Raw genomic sequence first — 22,693 nt, 5'->3', positions numbered from 1 at the left:
TGGCGTTTGACGACCTTTATTAAACTTCCATAAACATATTTGTTAGCCAATATTTATTAATTCCAACCGAAACACAGTATAGTTGATATTAATCACAACATAAACATCTATGTAATATTAACAAGGACAGCATGACCTCATTCATCCTAACTGCTGCGCAGGTAAAAATCTCACTCTCCAAAGCCAAGAACACAGCATCCATGGGACCTGGCAACATCCCAGGCTGCCTTCTACATGAACTACAGAATGAACTGGCACCCCACCTAAGTACCATGTTCAGTCATAGCCTCACCTCAGGCTTTGTGTCCATTGAATGGCGCATCACGACGGTTATCCCACTCCATAAAGGGGGAGCCATGACAGACCCTGGGAACTACTGCCCCATTAGCCTGATGAGCCTGGTCTGCAAGGCCATGGAACGTATCATCATGGAACTCATAAACAAAGACATTGGAGATCTCCAAACTCTGGACCCCACATAGTTCAGGTTTGTAAAAGGCAGATCATGTCTCCTAAACCTGATATACTGTTTTGAAGCAGTCACCAAAGCCATAGATGAAGGTAAGGTGGTTCACACAGCCTATCTAGATCTCGCCAAGATGTTCAACACCATCACCCACTGTGGAATTATAGATAAACTCATTAAACTAAGTATAAATCCCTGTGTCACAAGATGGGTTGTCAACTGGCTTACTGACAGAACCCACACTGTGAAATTAGCAGACTCCAAATCAGACCAGTGACAAGTGGAGTACCACAGAGTTCAGTCCTGGATCTTCTCCTGTTTGGTATCTACTTCTCTGAAGTACAGGCTAACACAGAAGGTCTTCGGTTAACTAAGTTCGCAGATGACTGCAAACAAGGAGCCTTAATCGAAACTCTAAACGATGTGGACATCCTACAAAAGAGCCTCACTAAGACAGATGCCTGGTGTCAAAGCCATGGCCTCAAGCTCAATGCCAAAAAATGCATTGTCATCCCCTTTGTAAAAACTCTTTACTCATGAACTACCACATAGGCGGTAGTCTACTTAACACCAAAAGTGTGACCTTGGGACACAGGTGGACAGCAGTCTCTCCTTTGATAATTACATAGCCACAGTGGTCAGGAAATCCTTCTACGTGGCACACCTCATCACAAAATGTTTCTCATGCAGAAAAAAAGAGGTCATTGTTCCCCTCTACTCATCACTCATTAGACCCATTATAGAGTACAATGCCCCTTTTGGTATGTACCTCACAAGGCATCTACAACAACTGGAAAGGCTGCAGAAATACCTCACAAAGAGGATTTCTGGCCTCAAACAGATGCCCTACGCAGACCGTCTCAAAAAACTCCAGGTTTACTCTGTCGCATATCGCCTATTCAGAGGCGATCTCTGCCTAACATACAAAGCTATGTCAAACCCAGAGGTGTTAGACATGCTCCACTTAAAGAAATCCCAATCCTTCCGAGCTACCTGCTCTAGGGACCTAAACCTTGTCACCACAATAAACAGAACATGCAGGAGGGATAGATTCCTGTCCCAGAGACTTCCCATGCTCTGGAACAGACTACCTATCTATGTCAAACAGAGCTCCTCATTAGCACTCTTCAAGAAAAATCTTGATGATTGGATGGGAAATAGGAAATTCAACCCAGGGATCACTTCTGTGGCTCTGCTTGACAGGGGCTCAGGAAAATAATTTCTTGGGTGTCGAAAGCCAGGGTACCTTTTTGGCTAGGCTTATATAGGCCCTAGGGGCAATAGCCTAGTACCTACCTATGAACCTATGAATGAGTAAGCAGCATCCAAATCTTCACCAGTGTCCCATCACTCACTTCATTTGCCATTTATTGAATTATACATCCAAACAAATAAGTGGCGTCCTTACCTCATCTCACTTATTTACATATCAAGCAGCGTTCAACTGCTCACTTTCCTTTCCAAACTCATTGAAATGAACATCCATCACCAGAGCAGGAAAAGAACCCTACCCAGACTGATAAAATAACCACAATCCCACTATTCCACCAAAAAAGGGAGGGAGTGTGGGTAGCAAGCGTATGACAAAATTCATTCCTTACCCAGTTACACTTGCATAAACCCCTTAAGCCCCTCCCTACCCTTACCTCATTTCCTCCCAATCATCCCTCATACTCATTTAATCTTTTCATCCCCCCTACCCTTTACCAAACCTCATTTGTCCTGATCCCCTTCAGTAAACACATCACACCGAATCACGTTTGATGACCTTTATTAAACTTCCATAAACATAACTTTGTTAGCCAATATTTATTAATTACAACTGAAACATAGTATAGTTGAAATTAATCCCAGTGTAAACATCCATGTAATGTTAACCAGGACAGCGTGACCTCGCTCATCCTGACCGAGTAAGCAGCATCCAAACCTCCACTCGCTTGCTTTACTTATGAAGCAGCATCCCATCACTCACTTCATTTACAACTTATTGAATTAAACATCCAACCAAATAAGCAGTGTCCTGACTTCCACTTGCTTATTTACTTATCAAGCAGTGTCCAACTGCTCACTTTCCTTTCCCAACTCATTGAAATGACCATCCATCACCAGAAGAGAACAGAAGAGGAAGCCTGCCCCTCTTCTTCGCCCACCAGCCTGACCAGGCTGTTCCACCTCTCTCCTACCAAACTTCCAACAACCTAACTGCTCATTAACAGGCATTAAGCCAAACATCATTCGGTGTGCTCCATCCTGTCTAACCAGACTGTATCCGTATCATCACCTCCCAAAGCCCTATCACATAACTAGTCAAAGTAGCCAATTCCCTAAATAGCTGAAATTAAACAACCGATCCATCTTCAGTGCTAACATAACAAACTATAACCTCATAAACTAGCATAACCTCTGTATATTAGCTAAATTCTCACTTACCTAACTACCAATAATAGCTTCACAATGACGACCTGCCAAAACACTAAACCCATGCCATGCAAAACCATGCAAGTAGAATTGCACACCATCATGCTTAACTACAGCTCTGTTTTACTGCCCAGTGTACATATTAATGTCCAAAATGAAACTTCCTTTCCAATCAATATAATAGCAGTCCTGCCATCACACCAACTACCCAATATAAACAAGAAAACATTTAATGACGACATAACATTTGCTGACCAACAACCACCTTCCGAATGACTTCAATACATCCATTAAAGAAAATGCCACATGAACTGTAGCCCAATAAACTTCCTTTACCAAATCCAACCTTCAAAACAGAAGCTATCTTGTCAGCAGCAAATGTCTGTCAAACTTCACACTATCAAACCTATCCCAACCCTTCAAACCAATGAACCGCCAACCAGAATTAAGTTCACATACCCTTGTCACCCATGTAACTATACTACTCACAGCTAACTCCTCCTTGATCAAGTGAACTGCTTCACCTTGTTCCCAAGCCAGAGAAATAATGACATTTTTCCCACCAAACTCCTTCCCACAAGCAATTGCACCACAAATTTAACCACTATGGCAATTCCCTACCATAAGCCTTCCTTATAACAAGTGCGCCAACATCTTGCAACCCAAATTTAACCACTCTAGCAATGCCCTACCCCAACCCTACCTACGCCAGTCCTGCAAGCCAATGAACCCCCGACCAAGATTTAGCAAGTTCAGATACCCTTGTCACCCGTGCAACTGTACTACTCTCAGCTGAATCCTTCTTAACCAACTGAACTACCTTACCTTGTTCCCAAGCCTGACAAATAATTAAAGCTTTCCCACCAAATTCCTTCCCAGAGGCAGGTGCAACAGAAATGTAACCAATCCAGCAGTGCTGCCCAACAAGCCCACAAACCAAATCCCTCATATTATGCCCCACACCCTAACACCTCCTATCATATTTGTAAACAAAAGCAAGTCTCCATGAACAACCCTAACCATCTGCTAAAAGGCCATCCCACAGAAATGTGCCAAAAGGCTCCCATCCCATCCCTGTAGCTTTACCAAAATTGGCAAGGCCACGGTAGTATACTTTTCCAACCATACCTGCATATAATAAATGAAACCCAACACCTAATGAAGTTTAACCCCCATTTCTCTCCTATCATTACTGTTTGCAAGTTCTGCTTCCAGCAGACGTTGAATCCCATCCACATCAATTAATTCAAATGATCCACTTCCACCCCTCGTTCCAAACCTTTTCTTTAAATAAAGCAGTAAGTGAACAGTTAAAACACCCCCCTTACCTACCCTGGTGCTTGCTTAACCAGTCATGCACTAAAAGGCTAACTGTCAAGACCCCTTCCTTCAAAACACCAGCTGATGCAAACTTTGTACTTCCACTCTCTGAACTCATTACCTGCAAACACATCATGCTGTGCCCCAATGATGGACACATCCCCTGTGACAGTGTGCCTCAAATGCTGCATCTGCTTTCCATGTGACTTCCCTGACCATCTCCTCTTTTTTCTCAGGGCCTCACCAGGCTCTGCTGTTCTTCCAGTTGCCAAAAGAAAACCACCGTATGTACTCTTGCATTTCTGACCCTACACATGCATAGTGTACCCCTGCACTTCAAGGTAACATACAGTTTCAAAAGTAATGAAGACCATAACTCATAACCATTGTAATGATATATTAAGACTAAATCACCATCTTTCATCAAAAGCCACCAGTGTCAGGAAGGATTAAAGGAACAACGATAAACTGAGTCAATAACTTTACTTACAGTGCAAGCTGCCAGACTAGTACCAGTAAATGTGCACATTAACTAAGCGAGGGGTAAACCTACCTTCTGTGTCAAAACCATAACCATACCTCAGCAAATCATGGGGGAATAAGCATACCTACATATAACTCCTACAAAATTAGAAACTTGCTAAAATAGGTTCTGCATTACCATGAATTTTCGGATGGGTATAAAGTCTGAAACTCCTAAATTTAACTCTCAATGCTTTGTCAAAGCTTGACCAGAAAACCACAATTCTATGCAAAATGGACTGAAAGTATGAGGTGAAATGTGTACACCCTTCAAAATCTGAAAAGTTGAAAGGTATGCCCATCAGGACTCTAAAGGTCCTAACACCGAACTCAGGCTCTACCACTTTCAGTGAAAGGAAGCAACCACCAAGAATTCACCACCCTTAACCAAAAGGCAGAAACTCCAGAACAGAGCAAGAAGGTCTAAATGAAAATCCAAGTCCGTCAGTAATGTCCCTGAAAGTCAGCGACAGGCGAGAGGCATACATCAGAAACCCCCTGTGAAAACCCATATGGCAGAAAACATCCCTTCCCTCTCATCATTATTCCATTCATCTAAGCAATTCATGTACAAGACATGGCACAGACCCAGACAGTAATAATTCTAGCCAGCAGATCCCGAGCCAAATGGATTTGCCATTGTGTGAACAACTGAAGTCATCCAAAACTGTTTCATTCTTTTCTTTTTAATTCACCAGCACTAATCCCCCACTCTCCCCCCAATGATCACAACGCCAAGAGGAATGTGAAGTGAAACAGCCCCAGGAGTATGTCAACAAGCCAGCACCACAAAACATTCCTCACAAATTACTCTCACACTATTCAGGAGCAAAACAAACTGCATGGCCAGCTGCAGTAGTCAACAATGTAACTTTAAACATATAAAAGTTGTTGAAAATGCCCAAAAGTTACTAATAACCTGTAGAAAAGCACCGGAAACCAGCTGGTCCTCTCGACAGAAGTTTAATCCAAAATGCAAACGAACACAGTGGTTTAAAAGCACAAAGCACATCAAGCACATAAACGTTGTAAAACCAGTTCTCCTTACGTTTTTGTCTTACAAACTTCATCAGATAGGCATGTATTGTCCCAAAAGCCATGTTAAATACATTTTCAAATGGAAATTAACCAATAAGAAGCATTGATCAATTAAACAATTAACAATGAAGGTTCAATTTAAATGAATTCAAATACAGAATGTATGAGATGATTGAAATAAAACCTGTAACATGAAATCAATCTTAAAACTTTTGTAATGTAAAATTCATCAAGTAGGGTGTATTGTGTGAATTGTCCACATAAAATACTCATGTTATAAAACAATAAATATTTTATAAAAAACATAAAACCATGTAAACAATGGTAAAATAAGGTAGCATGAAATAGCACCATCTAGTGGAAAAAGCAAGAATGATTACATAAATAAACTTGACTATATAAAATATATAAATATTTATATAAATATTGTTCTATAATTAATTTAATGTAATAATTGTTGTTATACTATTGTGGTTTATAATTTAGCAGACCTGAGGTTCAGAACTAGCTTTAAAGATACCATGTCATTTAACCCTGCATGGTTACTGGCATCCAACAACATCCTTTAAAACAACTCAATGATGGAGAAACTTATGCTAGAGTGTCTTTGAATGAAGTCAACATTGTGTACAAGAAAATACAAATCTGCTTAAATGATTTACTGCTTGAGGGGCTCATAGACATGGAGACATATAATTTTTTTTGGTGGTGGTACCACCAACAGCCGTGATTCCTAAGCCCTGCAGATTGTGCTTCCATGATTTACCTACACACCATGTTAAATTATTAGTAATCAGTAACAAGCAAGCCCCTTAGAGGCAAGAAGGTCTTAAAAGACCAAACACCAGACCAGTACCCCACCAAAACACATAATCCAACCTTTCAACTCTAAATGCCCACCACCATTAGACTAACACAAAATGCTTGAACTCCCTCGTAACCCCGATGAGCCTCACCCACAATCGTCATTTATGCACTGTTCTACAAGCCATGTCATAATTTCTTAATGCTGTAAAATGATCCCAGCTTGTACTTGTAACCTTGATCACCATGAGGCCCCTGCAGACTAGACATTTGCCATGTGCTTGATAATACCAATTGAAAAGACTACAGTTTAATGAGTGTCCACTTCCCCCAAATGCACGTGCATGCTATTTCAGCAGTTTTCAAATCATGCTGAGATTCATCTATATTATATTATTCCTGGAAATCAAAGTAAAAGCCCAGTGGACCCATCATACCTTCTATACCAAGTAAGCATTACTCACCTCTACCCACCCACTACCAGTAAACCTAAGGCCTACCAAACACCACAGTACTTACAGGTCATCTCAGACATAACCTGCGATCTAGCATGTTCACACAACAATGTGATTCCTTACCCAGTTAGACTTGCATAAACCCCTTAAGCCCCTCCCTACCCTTACCACATTTCCTGCCAGTCATCCTTCATTCCCATTTAACCCTTTCATACCCCCTACCCTCTTAATTCCCACTACTATATTTGTCTACCCGCCCCCCTACGAAGATGTCCCTGGACAAATTGGTTTGTTATCAAACATCTTATGGCACTTTTAAAAAATTACATGCTTAAAAATTATGTACTAATGAAAAATAATTCTTAAAAAAATCAAACAATTAAAAATTATTACTTAAGAATGAAAAATATATAATTAATTTTCTCACATTTCTTCTTTTTAAAAAACATTTAAAATTAACCAAATCTGTTTACATGAAAGTTCAAGAAAAGTTTACTTACATAGTCTTAGCTTACAAACTCATGAGTTTACAGGGGGATACTGCATTCATTCAATATATTTTATATGCGCACATGTTTGTATGATGGGGCACATGAAAATAAGAAAATTAAAATAATTCTGTAGTTAGAATTTCAAAAAAACTTACATGCGTCCCCCATCTCGACCCAGTCACTACAGTATATAACCCAGTGCAACTAATTATGATAGTAAATATTAAACAAATGACAACAAACTTCTGTCCTTCACCAAGCTCTTTCATATGCTGAGGCTGGTCAGTGTAACCCAGCCTATTGTGCCGCATGCCTGCTTGGTTCCTTGATCTTACCAACCCAGCACAGGACCTGTACAGTTCTGCTCCTACCAGAAACCTCAGATGAAGTAGTTTAGTCCACAGCCGTAAAGTCACATGCCTGTACTTGACAAGTTAGTATTGCACCTCTACACCACATTGATCCTAACAAGTGCTGAATGAAAAAAACAAAGGGGGATACAAGAGAGGAGAGGACACAGTGGGACCATCCAGCATATCTGTATTCATACTAAATAATGGGCGGGGGGTTGTTCTGCTGAGCTGGCCACTAAAGTGCTAGTTACAGAATGGGGAAAGCATAAATAGTTCAACAAACCTTACACCTAAAACCCGGCTTGGCAAGTGACATAATGTTTGCAAGCAGACTTCTCTTGCTAGTGACACTTTTTGTATCCAACCTCATTCTCCCTATTTCCCCTTTTGAAACCTTCTTTCTTGTAATCAGAAATGTAAAATACAAATATTTTGAAATTACTACATGCTATGAAGTGCTTATAAAGTGCATTAATTGCACTTTTATTTTTTAAACAATATAACAAAGCTCACAGAGCTTGCTTTTTAACCCCTTGTTGGTCTTTCCAGTATAAAAAGCATCACAGACTATACAGATTGCTGCATATACTACAAATGTCTTACTACGTGTAAAATAACCAGGTGAATTATAAGAAATCAGAGTAGAGGAGCAATAAGAACTTGAACTTCTGAAATGGTTTCAGCTCACTATTGTAGCAAATCACATGCCAAAAATAGTGAGCTGAAAAATCATATTTTGTATACCAACTTCAGGGTCACACCTCAGTGAAGGAAAACGGTCAAAAAACCCTGAAAAGTGCACTGCAAGCTTTCCCATTTCAATATAGTGTGGTGAAACTCACCATGATATGAAATTGTCATGCTAAAGCAGCACAGGGAATGTAGCAGCACAATCATGTAACTATGCCTTTTGAAATATAGCAACACATTTACATGTAACTATGCCTTCTGAAATACAGCTACACATGTTTACATGTACTATGCCTTCTGAAATACAGCTACACATGTTTACATGTACTATGCCTTCTGAAATACAGCTACACATGTTTACATGTACTATGCCTTCTGAAATACAGCTACACATGTTTACATGACATTTACTTCTTTGCTATTGTTATACTTCAATACTCATCTAAGTATTTCCTTTTTTAACTTATAAATAAGGCCTTACCTTCTAATATTTGAAATACTTCTTGATTTGCTGATGAAACTTTTGCACCTATTCTTTGCAATTTTCTTAGAGATGGGCTCAAAATTCTAGAAATTATGACAGTCAGTACATGAACTAAAGCCATTGGAGTCAGTCTTTGAAAGGCTTTTTCCCTTTGGTAGGTCATTACAAAACATACAAATCAGATACAAAAAGACTACAGCTCTAGCTTTACCACTTCCAGTGCAGCGCACACCTCTAAATTGGACTCCGCAGCTCAACTCTTTTTTTTAAAACACATGCTATTGTAATCACTACATCTTATAACTGAAAATATAGTTATGTGGTGAAATATAGGATTCTTACTTCTGAGGTATTCATAGCTCAAGTGACATTGTTGGCAACTATTTTCTGCAGCATAGTGCAAAAACCAAGATAAGCTATATCCTTAAATGTAAACAAGTATCTTTTCAGTCCTTATACCGCCTTACTCTCCCTTCTTCACTTACTTCCTTATTGCTACTTAATTATCTTCCCTGACTTCCTCTCTAAATATAGCATAAGCCTGTTTTTATCTCACTTCACATTTCAATTTATCTTTGCATTAGACTAACTTACCTGTAATTTCTCTACAAACTGTCTAAAAAAGTATTATATGATTGTCATATAACTTGTTTCTTAACCAGTGTTTTCATATTACATCTAATTTGTTATAATTATTTAAAGTACAGATTGTTTTATTTTTGAAGATTGTAAAATTACTGTTCTTAAAATGTTTTGTAATAATTTGGAGCCTTTCTCCCTGGGCCTCCACTAAAAATAGTCTTCTACCCAGTTGGACTTTCCTGGTAATCAAATGTCCATAAGTAAATAAATAAAATAGCAGACTGTAGCAGTAAGTACACTATGTATAGTCAATGCTGTCAGTTATTTAAAGCATCATTTATATTCCATTTAACAGGATACTCAATCTTAGCTTGCTTTACAACAGATCAGAGCTTTCGGTGCAGCACCTCCATGAGCAGCATATATAGCAAAATGTCAGCCTATACCAGCAAACAGATTATCAAAGAAAGTCTCCCTCCAGTATGTAATTAGAAAATATTTAGGTAACAGTTACAACAGGGTTGTCAGTTATAAACCACAAGTGTGACTACACACTCTCATTCTCAGAGGACAATTTAAGTCACTACACATATAGTTTTCCTATTCAGTTGTACCATCCATTTCATACAAACACCCGATTCACCCTCAAACATACCACTGCAGTATCAGACAACTTAAGTGTAAACAGAAGTACTATAGTACAGCTGATACAATTCAAATGGGACACCTTTCAATGTAACTGCTGTAGAGTATTGAGTCACTGTTCTCAATGCAAGTTAGCATGAATATTTCAGAATAAGCCGTAAAATAAGATGCAAGGCAGCAAAAACTGCTAGTGAGAAAAAAAAAACAGCTTGGCAAAATCTTTCTGCTACATTTGTATCTGACTCCACACCTTTAATAATGGCAGTACACCCACTGCATGTTACGTATTAAATTAAGCAGATTTTGAAACTGATTGCAACATCAGCATAACACCCAAATCGAGCAAGTATGATGCAAAATGCCAGACTGGTGCATTACACATGAACAAACTGAAGCTACTTTGAGGCTGCACTTCTTCCATTGGTATATCACTAATCTTTCAGGTAATAATGTACTCAGTTAAAAACAGGCTGCAATTCTATCCTCACAGCTTACAGTCCAGCATAGCTTTGAGTTTGACTCCACATCTTTAGGAGCTTTCAAGCGTGTCAGTACAACCACTGCATGTTACAACTTCCCAAAAAAAAAACCTGTCAGCTGAAAATGTTAATTCAATAACAAACTGACTTCAGCCAGTATAGCATGCAGTGTACTGAGCCGAACATCACCACAGTAACACACTGATGACCAGCTGTAATTGAACAAGTCTGGAGGCAGCAGTGAAAGGGGAGAGCTTCCAGTCAGCACCTCTGAATTCAGCATCTTAAAAGGCTGGCTCTGTACAGATAACTAAATAGTTTTATAGTGATCTGTAGAGGATTTTACTTGTACCTTAATGCAAACTTAGAAGTCATATCCTAGGCACCAAATGTACCCCACCTTTTGTGCAAAGGTCAGACAGATCCTCTTCCCACCACACACAATTCCTACCATTAGGGAAATAGCCACAGAGTTTTCCAGATGATCTGAAGTTACCACTGTATGAGCAGCACACGAAAAGAAAGGTAATTACATTACAGTCATGAATTCACCTACCATGCTTAACAATAAAATAGCTACACAGTGATTTATGTTTGACCTATTTGTAGCAAAGGGACCGGCAGTGTCCGCTGTGCTAGTACTGTTTTGATCTGATCCTGTATGGTTTTATTTAACTTCAGATTATAGTACTTATGTTACCAGTGATCTCAAATCAAAGTTAATCTCAGCATGTAATGCAACTGAACTGTAGAAAATACTCTCGGTTATTAAAACTTAAGTGCTCTAACAGCCACATGAAATATAACCTAATCAAAAAGAGTGTGCAAAACATTGACAAACTTTGCAACTAATACTTTATATGTTTATAAGAGCAATATTTAAAATCAGTCTCTATCACTATGCCTCTGGCCATTATGTTTGGCTTTGTCCATATTTTTTTCTTTCTTAGACTTCATATCCTTCAGAAAATGCATGTTAACACAAATCCAGTCATTCCAGCAACTTTCTAGGTTTATAAGAGCAGCATTTAAATCTGTCCCTATTTTTGGGCCTTTACCCCCCCCCCCCATCATGTTTAGCTTTGTCCAGATTTCTCAGAGTTCATATCCTTCAGAAAATGCATGCTAACACAGATCCAGTCATTCCAGCAACTTTCTAGGTTTATAAGAGCAGCATTTAAATCTGTCCCTATTTTTGGGCCTTTGTCTCCCCCCACCCCCACCATGTTCAGCTTTGTCCAGATTTCTCAGAGTTCATATCCTTCAGAAAATGCATGCTAACACAAATCTAGTTATTCCAGCAACTTTCTAAGTTTATAAGAGCAATATTTAAAATATGTTACTATTTCTGGGGCTTGGTTCTCCCATTTTAAGTTTTCTCCAGATTTCCTGATTTAAGATGATGGAATTCATTCATAACACTGACCATTCAGACAGTTACTGAAAAAACAACACACACACACATATATATATAGACAGCACAGTTTGATACTTACATTGCTGTAAATCAGTAAAAACAAAATCCCTTGCAGCTGGTTTCTGTAGACTGTTAGGATGGATAGACTTGTTATCCACAACTAAGAAAAGAAGGTCAGCAATTTCTGTCCAACCAAATGGCCATCCTCCTGAATCCTGCTGTGGCTCCCGGTCTGTCTTCACAAAAAAAAAAAAAAAAAAAAAAGTTGCAACTGTTCCTATGACTTTAAGTATTCACAGAAACAATTTCAGTACTACACTCATAAGATTGCATGACATACCAAAAACATGATGCAACCTTATGTTAAACATGATTAAAATATAAATAGTATGTGAATAAAGAAAACAGTATGGAGCTTGTTATGTGAAATCAACCAAACAGAGAAACTGCAAACACCTAAACATATTTTATAATTTTTATTTTCTTTTATTTATTTATTTATTTTTGGAGGGAGGTGAATATCACCTCAAAACAGATAATTTTCTGATGTATCATTGAGTCCAGTGAGGTTCTTGTACACAGCATGAGAGCAGTTACTAAAATTTCACTCAGAAACCCAGTATGCATGTTAGTTTGCAATCTGAAACCACCTTTCATATAGTATTGTTGATGCCTCAGAAACCAAATATGCTTTTAGTTTAGAATTTGAAAGTACATTTCCTTCAGTATTGATTTTTTCCTTTTTTAAGCTGGCTGTGGGTGTAGAGCTATGGAGCCCTGACTATGGCCTGGCCATTCTGGGTTTGAATAGCATTCAGACTAGTAGAGCAGATATCTACTCATGTCTTCCAAGGTAGAAGGTGAAGAGTATGCCCCAGGGCATGTCCCAAGGCATGTCCCAGGGCATGTCACAGTGCATGTCACAGTGCATGTCACAGGACATGTTATGGGTATGTCACAGTGCATCTCATAGGTCATGTCACAGGCCATGTCACAGAACATGTCACAGGGCATGTCACAGGACATGTTGCAAAACGTGTTGCAGGACATGTCTTAGGGCAAATCACAGGACATGTCTTACAGCATGTGACAAGCATGTGTCAGGACATGTCACAGGGCATGTCTCAGGACATGTCACATGGCATGCCACAGAGCATGTCACAGGGCATGTCATGGCATGTCACAGAGCATGTCTGGGGGCATGTCTCAGGGCATGTCACAGAGTATGTCACAGGCTATGTCATAGTGCATGTCACAGGGCATATCACAGGCATGTCACAGGACATGTCATGGGCATGTCACAGGTCATGTCACAGGCCATGTCACAGAACATGTTACAGGGCATGTCACAGGACATGTTGCAAGACGTGTTGCAGGACATGTTGCAAGACATGTTGCAGGGCATGTCTTAAGGCAAATCACAGAACATGTCTTACAGCATGTGAAAAAGAATGTCTCAGGACATGTCACAGGGCATGTCTCAGGACATGTCACACGGCATGCCACAGAGCATGTCACAGGGCATGTCTCAGGGCATGTCTCATGGCATGTCTCACGGCATATCACAGAGCATATCTCGGGGCATGTCTCAGGGCATGTCACAGAGCATGTCTCAGGGCATGTTATCTACTAATGAATCTAGGGTGGAAAACAATAACCTGGTGGGAGCCATATGCTTAATATGGGTCATCCTAAGGGCTATTATTACTCTTGAAAGCACATAATTTTCCCATTTTGTACCAGTTGCACCTCCTTACCTGAGCACTCTTATTAGATGCGGGGGTATTATGGCTGCAAATAAAAAATGTTCTGATAGCTCCCTGTATGATATCTGTACCATGAACTGGCAATTCTCAAGATGATTAATGTGGCTCAGATTGTGGTAACCAGCTAGATGGCTGACAAGCATGGGGTGGGGGGCAAAAAGTTTCACGAAATGTTTTCCCCAGATTACACACTTTTCATTATATTAAGTTTTCTGCTTTGAACTTGGACCTGTAAGAATGAGCCAGGCTTATTGCGTGACATGTTAAAATTGGTTTACCTTTAGAAAGGCGATTCACACTCGGGCAAACAGCAATTGTTCTAAAGGCTGTTTGCAAAGTTTGCAAACGCCAAACGAGAAAAGGTTTGAATGTGCAATGAGTGAATGCACAGTGATATTCGCTCATTGCACATTCGACATAGTGGGGCGGATTGCACTATTGTGGGGTTTGGGAAATGGTCCCTTTCCCCACTGTAGTGCAATCTCAGAGTTAAAATATTAAAGTGGGGGGTGTTACTTCTTTTTTTTTCGTTTGACATTAAAGTTCGAAAAACAGCAAATCTGCTTTTCGATTTGCTGTTTTTCGAACATTAAGGACTATCGCTGTTTTCACTTTCGTGGTTATGAGTCGCTCATATGAGCATTTCTACCACTGTGATTTGGCTTTATAAAGGTAAACCATTAAAACTGTAAGAATTATGTGGTTAAGTGAGGAATTTTTTAATTTCAATGGAAGGAAAAGTACGTACATGTTAGCCTGAAGGACTTTTGTCACATCTGCGTAATGTTATTTACTTATTAATGTATAATTGATGTTTGCAATGTGTATGGTGCTGAGAGTGATTTGACTCTGAATTGCCAAAGAAAGAGTTTGGGGTGTTTAAGGAATTGTCTGAGATAGTGTACTACATGTGAAAAAGTTTGACAATATAGTGTAGAAGCCAAAAAGGTTTTGTATTTTCTCTCTTTTGATGCAAGATCCAACATAGGTAAAGGAATTTGTCTCTCCACATAAATATAGCATTCCCTCAATTTCAGCTGTTTCAAACAAAAATGCTGAAGTGCTGCACTGATTCGTTACTCTCTGTCCACAACATCATCAACACTGTCTAACAATCTCAACATCAAAATACCTACCTGTCAAACAAGTGCTGACCCTTCAGCAGGCTTTTATTTATTTATGCTTTTACATTTAGAAACATTTATCTCCCCTGCAACTGACAACATTACTGTTAAGATTACAGCTTGCAACCTTTGAGGACAAAGACATCCAGCTACAATGCTGAGTGTGATCAAGTTAAATCTACTAAGGGAGCAAAGCACAACTTCTGTATGTTCAGAACAAAAACTCTGGCAATCCACACCCCCATACAAAAAAGGTTTAACCTCCTTTCCCAAATTCAAGTCTCACCTCAGAATAAATCTCCTCAAAGATTTCCAATGCAGGTGCTTTTCGTGAGGTAATCTCTCTTCCTCCATCTTAGAGGTTCATAACCACTCACTGTGTAATATACCCACTGCAGACTACTTCACTTGTGAGCTGCATATGTGAATTCAGTTGTGTTTCTTACTGATATACTGTTGCATATACTGTATTTGCATTAATATGTTAATAAAGCTAGTCTGCCTATGTCTGTTCACTTTTAAATTGTAATATTGATGACAGTACTGCTATGCTTTGACATGTGTATTAAAAACAATTGTGGAATTATTATGTATTTGTAAAGTGAACAGTTGTTCTTTTGTCTCTGTAACCACCCAGGCTGAGCCTGGAATCTGTCCATCTAGATCAATGATTTTCTCTTGTGATCAAATACAAACAAACCAATAAATAGCAATCCAAAATGACAGGTACTGCAAACCAAAGTCAGAAGGTAGCATAAAAACTTTTAATGTGTTAGTGCTTTCACAGCAATCCAAGCTGCTTCATCAGACACAGAATGCAAATAGTACTTCACTTTTAAAAAAGAAGCATCCAATAAAAATGCAGTCTCAACCATATAGTTAATACATAAACTCAAGCATTTAAAGCTACATCACATAAAAAATAGACCAAAAATAAGATGCATATAAAAAAGTGCATATATTATTTATATCTAAATTCATTGTACTTATAAAACAAGTATATACATATAAGTTGAATAAATAATAGAAAATACATGTGCGCTAACAAAATTGCATATATATATATATATATATACATATATATATATATATATATATATATATATATATATATATATATATATATATATATATATATATAAACATATACTTAAATATTTAATACCTCGCTTATCTAAATATGTTGTTCTTCAAAACTGGTTTAATACAGATCCTGTCAATTAAACCCTTTCCTGAGTTGCCCGTCATTCTAATAATTCATTTTAATTCCAGATTTTCTACCTTGTTTTCTATATCACCACCCTGGGCATCTTCATATATGACTTGTAAAACCTTGAACTTGAATGTATGTTCCATACCACATATAGATACATGTTTAGCTAGAGCATTACTTTGTATTGAATTATTAATACTATAGATATGCTCACGAATCCTATCTCTTAACCTACCGTCCATCTTCCCAATATAAAAACTTTGACATTCCTGGCATACAGCTAAATATACTATATGCTTGGTGTCACAGTTAGCTCTAGCTTGTATTCTTATAACTCTCATAAATTTATCTGTGGAGTCTATGCACCTACACCAATTACATTTAGTACAAGGGAATATACCTGGCTGAGCCCTAGGACTAATATTATGTGGTATAGTTTGTGGATAACAAAGCATCCGCTTTAAATTCTTTTTGTTCTTATATGCAAATTTAGGCTTATTTCCTACTATTGAAGCCACTTCCTTATCAACAGCCAAAATCGGCCAATTTCTCATTATGACTTCCTCAGTCTGATGTATATTACTAGAATACGTAATAGGCATTCTTAAATGTCCCTCCCTTCTCCTTTTCTCATGTTGGGTAGGCCATGGACCTGCTGAGTAATAAGGTTTACCCCCTTTATTACGTTTACGAGATGTACTATGTATTGCTGTATCTATATCATATGTACTATATCCTCTCTGCTTAAACATGTCATGTAAAAGATCTATTTCTCTTGCAAAATCTGAATCATTAACATTCAGTCTGGATGCCCGTAAACCTTGATTACTAACTATATTACGATGAATGGGTGGAGGGAGCATACTCTGCCTATGAAGATAATTACTCCTATGGCATTCCTTCCTATATAAAGACAAAAGGAAAATGTTGTTTCCGTATGAAGATAAAAAACAAGTTTATTCCAAAACCAATAGTAAGTGCTTTCGTCTCCTCAATCGGAGATGTCTTCAGACTAAGGCTTCACACTGAAATAAAACAATTTATATGCTTAATAGCTCATTGCATAATTATAATTTAAACATACAGTCATCCTAAAATTCATGTACTATAAAACAGCTTACAAAATACATACTAATATAAATATTAACATAATATTAACCTAATGTTTTAGCCCCTTCCTTTTTAAATACATTATAAACTCCTCCCTATTATTTAATCCTGGAGGGAAGCATGCATTAAGCCTCACTTGCCAACAATATTCTAACCAACTTAACTCTTCTTCAACATTGATGGTATTATATTCAGAATTTAGAACATCCAATACTATGCATTTAAAATTGACTTTACATTTCTTCTCTATATAATGTTTACTCACAGCATTCATGTCTCCATGTGTAATTGCATAATTATGTTCATAAATTATTCTGCATAGTTCTCGCTTAGTTCTCCCTACATAGAATGATCTGCATTCAAAACACATTAATAAGTACACTACCTTTTTGACTTTACATGTAAACCTACCAGGGACTTGTACTACTGTTTTCCCAACTAACAATTCACTGCTGTCGGTAAATAAATATTGGCAGTAATTACAATTATAACATTTTACCATCCCTGTCTTAGACTCAACTTCTTTTGGCCTATTTAATTTACTTTGAAAATAATCTTTTTAATTTTTGGCCCTTTTTTGCACAAACCTGGGTTCACTTCCTACCTTTTTCCACAATTTCTCTATTACCTTTCAAAATCCCCCAGCTTCTCCTTACAGTATTTTTATTGTGTTCGAATCAGTGTTATTTTGTACTGCTAATGCTGTCCTGAAGCTATTTTCTACATTACTGCTATCAATGCTGCTGCTATGAACTACATTTGTTTTTCGTTTTTCTAGATCTTCTTTGAATAAAACTTCTACTTCTCCTTGTGGATACCCTCTTGTTTGCATTCTTTTGCAGACATTTTTGTTCAGATTGTCTTCTTTTGTTAAATTACTTATCCTTTTTTAACTGTCCTTTAATTATATTTATTTTAGATTTCCTTGGATGTAGGCTGGAATAATGCAAATACATATTGTTTTGAAGGTCTTTTTATATATATTTTAGAAATAAGTTTGCTCCCATCTTTATATGTAGTAAGATCTGAAAAATAAATTTTATCTACACTATAACCGTAGGAACATTTTAAATAAGAACAAACAATACTGATGTAATTAAGAAATTTTTCGAACTCATTTTTGGAACCTCCCCATAGTAAAAGAACATCATCAATAAAACATAATATCTTTACTATATATTTATTAAACTCACTTTCCAATATATTGGCAGTTTCCCAGCCTTGCATAAAAAGATTTGCATAACTTGGGGCTAGGGCTGCACCCATTGCAACTCCATTCGTCTGAACTTACTTCTGCTGATAGAAATCCAAGTAATTATAACTCAGAACTAAATCAATCATCTCCATCAGCAGTCCCACAGTACTCAGAGAAAACTCTTTATATTTTAATAATTCAATTATAACCATTTCCATTCCCTCTTTATTTGGGATCATAGTGTACAGAGAATTGATATCTAAAGTTACTAATATATGTGAGTCTAATACATGGATCCCTTCTATCTTCTTCATACAATCATAACTATCTTTTATATAGGTTTTACTTTTCGGCACTATCTTCTGTAGACAAATACTGACATTCCTTCAGTTTTGCTGTTTCTACTTACTACTGTTGGTCTTAAGGGTGGTGAATCTAAGTTTTTATGGATCTTTGGGATTTTAGGGATAGTGTTAGATAGATTTCTCTTTATTCTTTCATCTATTCTTCCTGTATAGAACCATTCTTCTATACAGGAATCAATCCGTCTGTATCCTTTTTTCACTTCCTTCATATTAACAATTCTATAGAATGTATTACCTGTTAACATTTCCCCCATTTTTTGTTCATATACATTTCTATCCAACAGCACCATTGCTCTACCTTTGTCAGCTTTAAAGACTAATACTTCTTCATTTTTGATTAATGCATCAAAACATTCCTTTTCTTTCCTTTTTAGATTATAATATTTAAACATAGTTTCACTATCTAACATTCCCAACATTTGTGACTCACAGACATTCAAAAACATTTCTAATTCCTTGATTAAGGGCGGATTGTAACAACTCGGCTTATAAAATTCAATATTACTTTGCCTCTGAGATCCAAACAAGACATTTAAATTAAGTTTTCTGACATAGTCTCTAATTTCATTGATCATAGTCAATGTGTTTGCTCTTTGAGCTGGGGCAAAGTTCCACCCATTGCTCAGCACACAACAGTCATCTTTAGTTAATTTTTTACTAGATAAATTTATAATTTTAAAATTGACTGTACCTATGTCTTCCAGAATTGTTTCTTTCTGCTTCTTTCTGTTCCATTTCTTCCCTGGCCCTCTCCTGCCATATCTGTTTTTTTGCTGTTGTTGTTGGTAATTATTTGGATGGTTGAATCTCTCCTGATTTCCTGCTGCTGTTACTTGGGCCCAAGATCTTTGCCGGTTATCAATCCTCTGATACACGTCTATAGTCTGTTGACATTCAGTTATTTGGTTTCCCTTGGGCTGGGACATTGCACTCGTTTGGTTGGTTTGGTTGGCATCTCTAATTTTCGGCCTCAGTGCTTGTTCAGGTGCTGTATTCTTTTTTTGCTGTTGAACATAGTTCCAGTTGTTTTTGCACTTTGTTGACCAGTTACTTGGTTATTGGCCCTGCTATTCAGCCTCTCTGATCTTCTAAGCGTATTCACATCATCTTCCATTGATGTAACATTCCCCGTCATCTCATTATTCTGTATACTGCTCTGAAGCTGTAATCCATATGCTAATGCCACGCCCCCAGCATACTCATTACGATCTCTTAAAAATGTCTTAGTTTTCCTCTTGCTGAGCTCTTCATTTAACTTCAGCAAGTTTTCTTGTATAAAGGCCATCTTACTATTGAAGTGTTCAACAGAAGTAATTTATTTTATCTTGACATAGTTCGTTTTTAACTTTTCAGTTAGTTGCACAATTTTACTGTTGTTAAAGTCACAAAGCACTTCCATATACTGAAGCCCTGCCTTCTGATTAATCTCCAGCCATTTGTCAGTTAGATCTTTAGGCAGGTCTTTCCCAGCTGGCAGATTCTTTATTCTTAGTCCCTTTGGGACTTGTTTAACTTTTAAACTGTTGTCAAAAAATAAAGTATCCCACTGAAAGTATTTGAGCATAGAAAAGTCATTTTCTAGTGTGCGAAAACATTCTTGTAAATTGAGGGCATTACTCGGCGTTTCTTCAAACACACCCCTTTCTTCAATACAGAAAGGGTTTTCTGGTGGGGCTAAACATCCGTTTTAAAAATCTTCGCTACAAATAATATTTAAACCTGTTCTTCTCTGGCTTCCCATCACCGGGTTCATTACTCCTTCTTCATTTACTATAAATGAACCACTCAGGGTATCATTCAACACACAGCCAGCTGATAAGGCTGCAGAACTTGTTTCCGGTGCAGAACTAATCTCCATATTGACACGGCTGCAACAAACAGGCAATCCTCAGCTAGCAGCAAGCAAATAAATCCAAAACAAAGACGAAAGTAAAATACTGTGTTACTATGAAGATAAAAAACAAGTTTATTCCAAAGCCAATAGTAAGCTAATGCTCTAGCTAAACATGTATCTATATGTGGTATGGAACATATATTCAAGTTCAAGGTTTTACAAGTCATATATGAAGATGCCCGGGTGGTGATATAGAAAACAAGGTAGAAAATCTGGAATTAAAATGGATTAATAGAATGAGGTAACTCAGGAAAGGGTTTAAATGACAGGATCTATATTAAAACAGTTTTAAAGAACAGAATTTTTAGATAAGTAAGGTATTAAATATTTAAATATATGTTAATATATTAAAATATATATATGTGCAATTTTGTTAGCACACATATGTATTTTCTATTATGTATTCAACTTATATGTATATACTTGTTTTATAAGTACATTGAATTTAGATATAAATAATATATGTTCTTTTTTATATGCATTTTATTTTAGGTCTGTTTTTTTATGTGATGTAGCTTTAAATGCTTGAGTTCATGCATTAACTCTATGATTGAGACTGCATTTTTATTGGATGCTTCTTTTTTAAAAGTGAAGTACTATTTGCATTCTGTGTCTGATGAAGCGGCTTAAGAGCTAACACATTAAAAGTTTTTATGCTACCTTTTGACTTTGGTTTGCAGTACCTGTCATTTTGGATTGTTATTTTTGCCATTGGTTCTGTGGTGGTACACTCAGAGGCTGCATTAATTCCTCTGGTAGGACTTTGTTATTATTATTTATGGTTCAAACCAATAAATAAGTTTAAATTTACCCCCAGTCCAACATGGAATGATCACCTCTGTGCTATCTGATTTAGCAAATCATGATATTTCATTAAAAGTTCTAGGCAACTTTATTCAGATAAGTCTGTTTTTGAACATAATATCCTAGACTATTTGTCACCAGATCACATATGCAGAAATCAGACTCTCCTTGAGAAACCAGAGTCTGTTTAATTGTATTGTATCTCATAACTTCCAAATAATAGACTCATTGGTTTATCTTTTTCTAGTAGAGACCACAACTGCCATAAACAAACGTACGCATGCATAAGTACCATCTGTAAACTTAGAAATGCCGATCAGATAGTCTGATAAAGAGATGGTATGCCCTGTTCTTGCAAATGTGACATAATATTTGTATTTCCTGCATTGGCCTGACACAAGTGCTTTTTGTATCACTTTCAACAACACTGATGACAGCACCCATTGTGGTCACTATTAGATATGTCCCTAGTACTGTTTCTGTTCCCTAAGTATTCCATTCTCCTTCAGAATTCTTACTGTTGTGCAACACATGCACACACTCAGATATCCTACTCTTTCTCTTGTTTTAAAGTATATGTGAGAGAAAGAATGCCATTTGGCCTCCTTTCCACTTTTTTAAGAGGGGATGTATTCGGCTTTGAGGAAAAGGGTGCTAAGACTCTGCCCATGACTAGTCCTGCAGTATGCAGAATCTAGTTTGTTACACAATTCAAACAGCACCACCTTACAGATGTTATGAAAGTATCATCGTCCATGCAAATAAAAAGTTGGTTTTCACATGACCTGCAAATTACTCAGGCTCATATGTATTCTACACAGTTTCCATTAGTAAGTAGTCATAACACTGGCCACATTTGAATTTTTGTTTACCCTTTACCTTCTGACCATCAGCCCTCGTGACCTGTGCATCCCATTCATTCCTCACATGGGCTAGAGCCATCACTGATCCATTCATTCCACAGCTAATTGTAGAGCCATCATCCAGGCAGAAATCAGTGTCTTCCCCAAGTTCTAGGAGCTCCTAATACCCCTCAGCAGTTACTGAGGGATATTTGC

General features: G+C 37.5%; 1 protein-coding gene across 1 annotated transcript in view; it reads left to right on the top strand.

Annotated features, from left to right (window-relative positions):
• Positions 1 to 22,693, top strand: part of IGSF9B (immunoglobulin superfamily member 9B) — a 3,189,659-nt gene that overhangs the window by 1,402,200 nt on the left and 1,764,766 nt on the right. The window lies entirely within an intron of this gene.

The sequence above is a fragment of the Protopterus annectens genome, chromosome 8.part0 (genome assembly GCF_019279795.1).
Source record: "Protopterus annectens isolate FY-2018-M chromosome 8.part0, PAN1.0, whole genome shotgun sequence".
NCBI classification, from domain to species: Eukaryota; Metazoa; Chordata; order Ceratodontiformes; family Protopteridae; genus Protopterus; species Protopterus annectens.
This window is presented reverse-complemented; position numbering and strand designations above follow the sequence as displayed.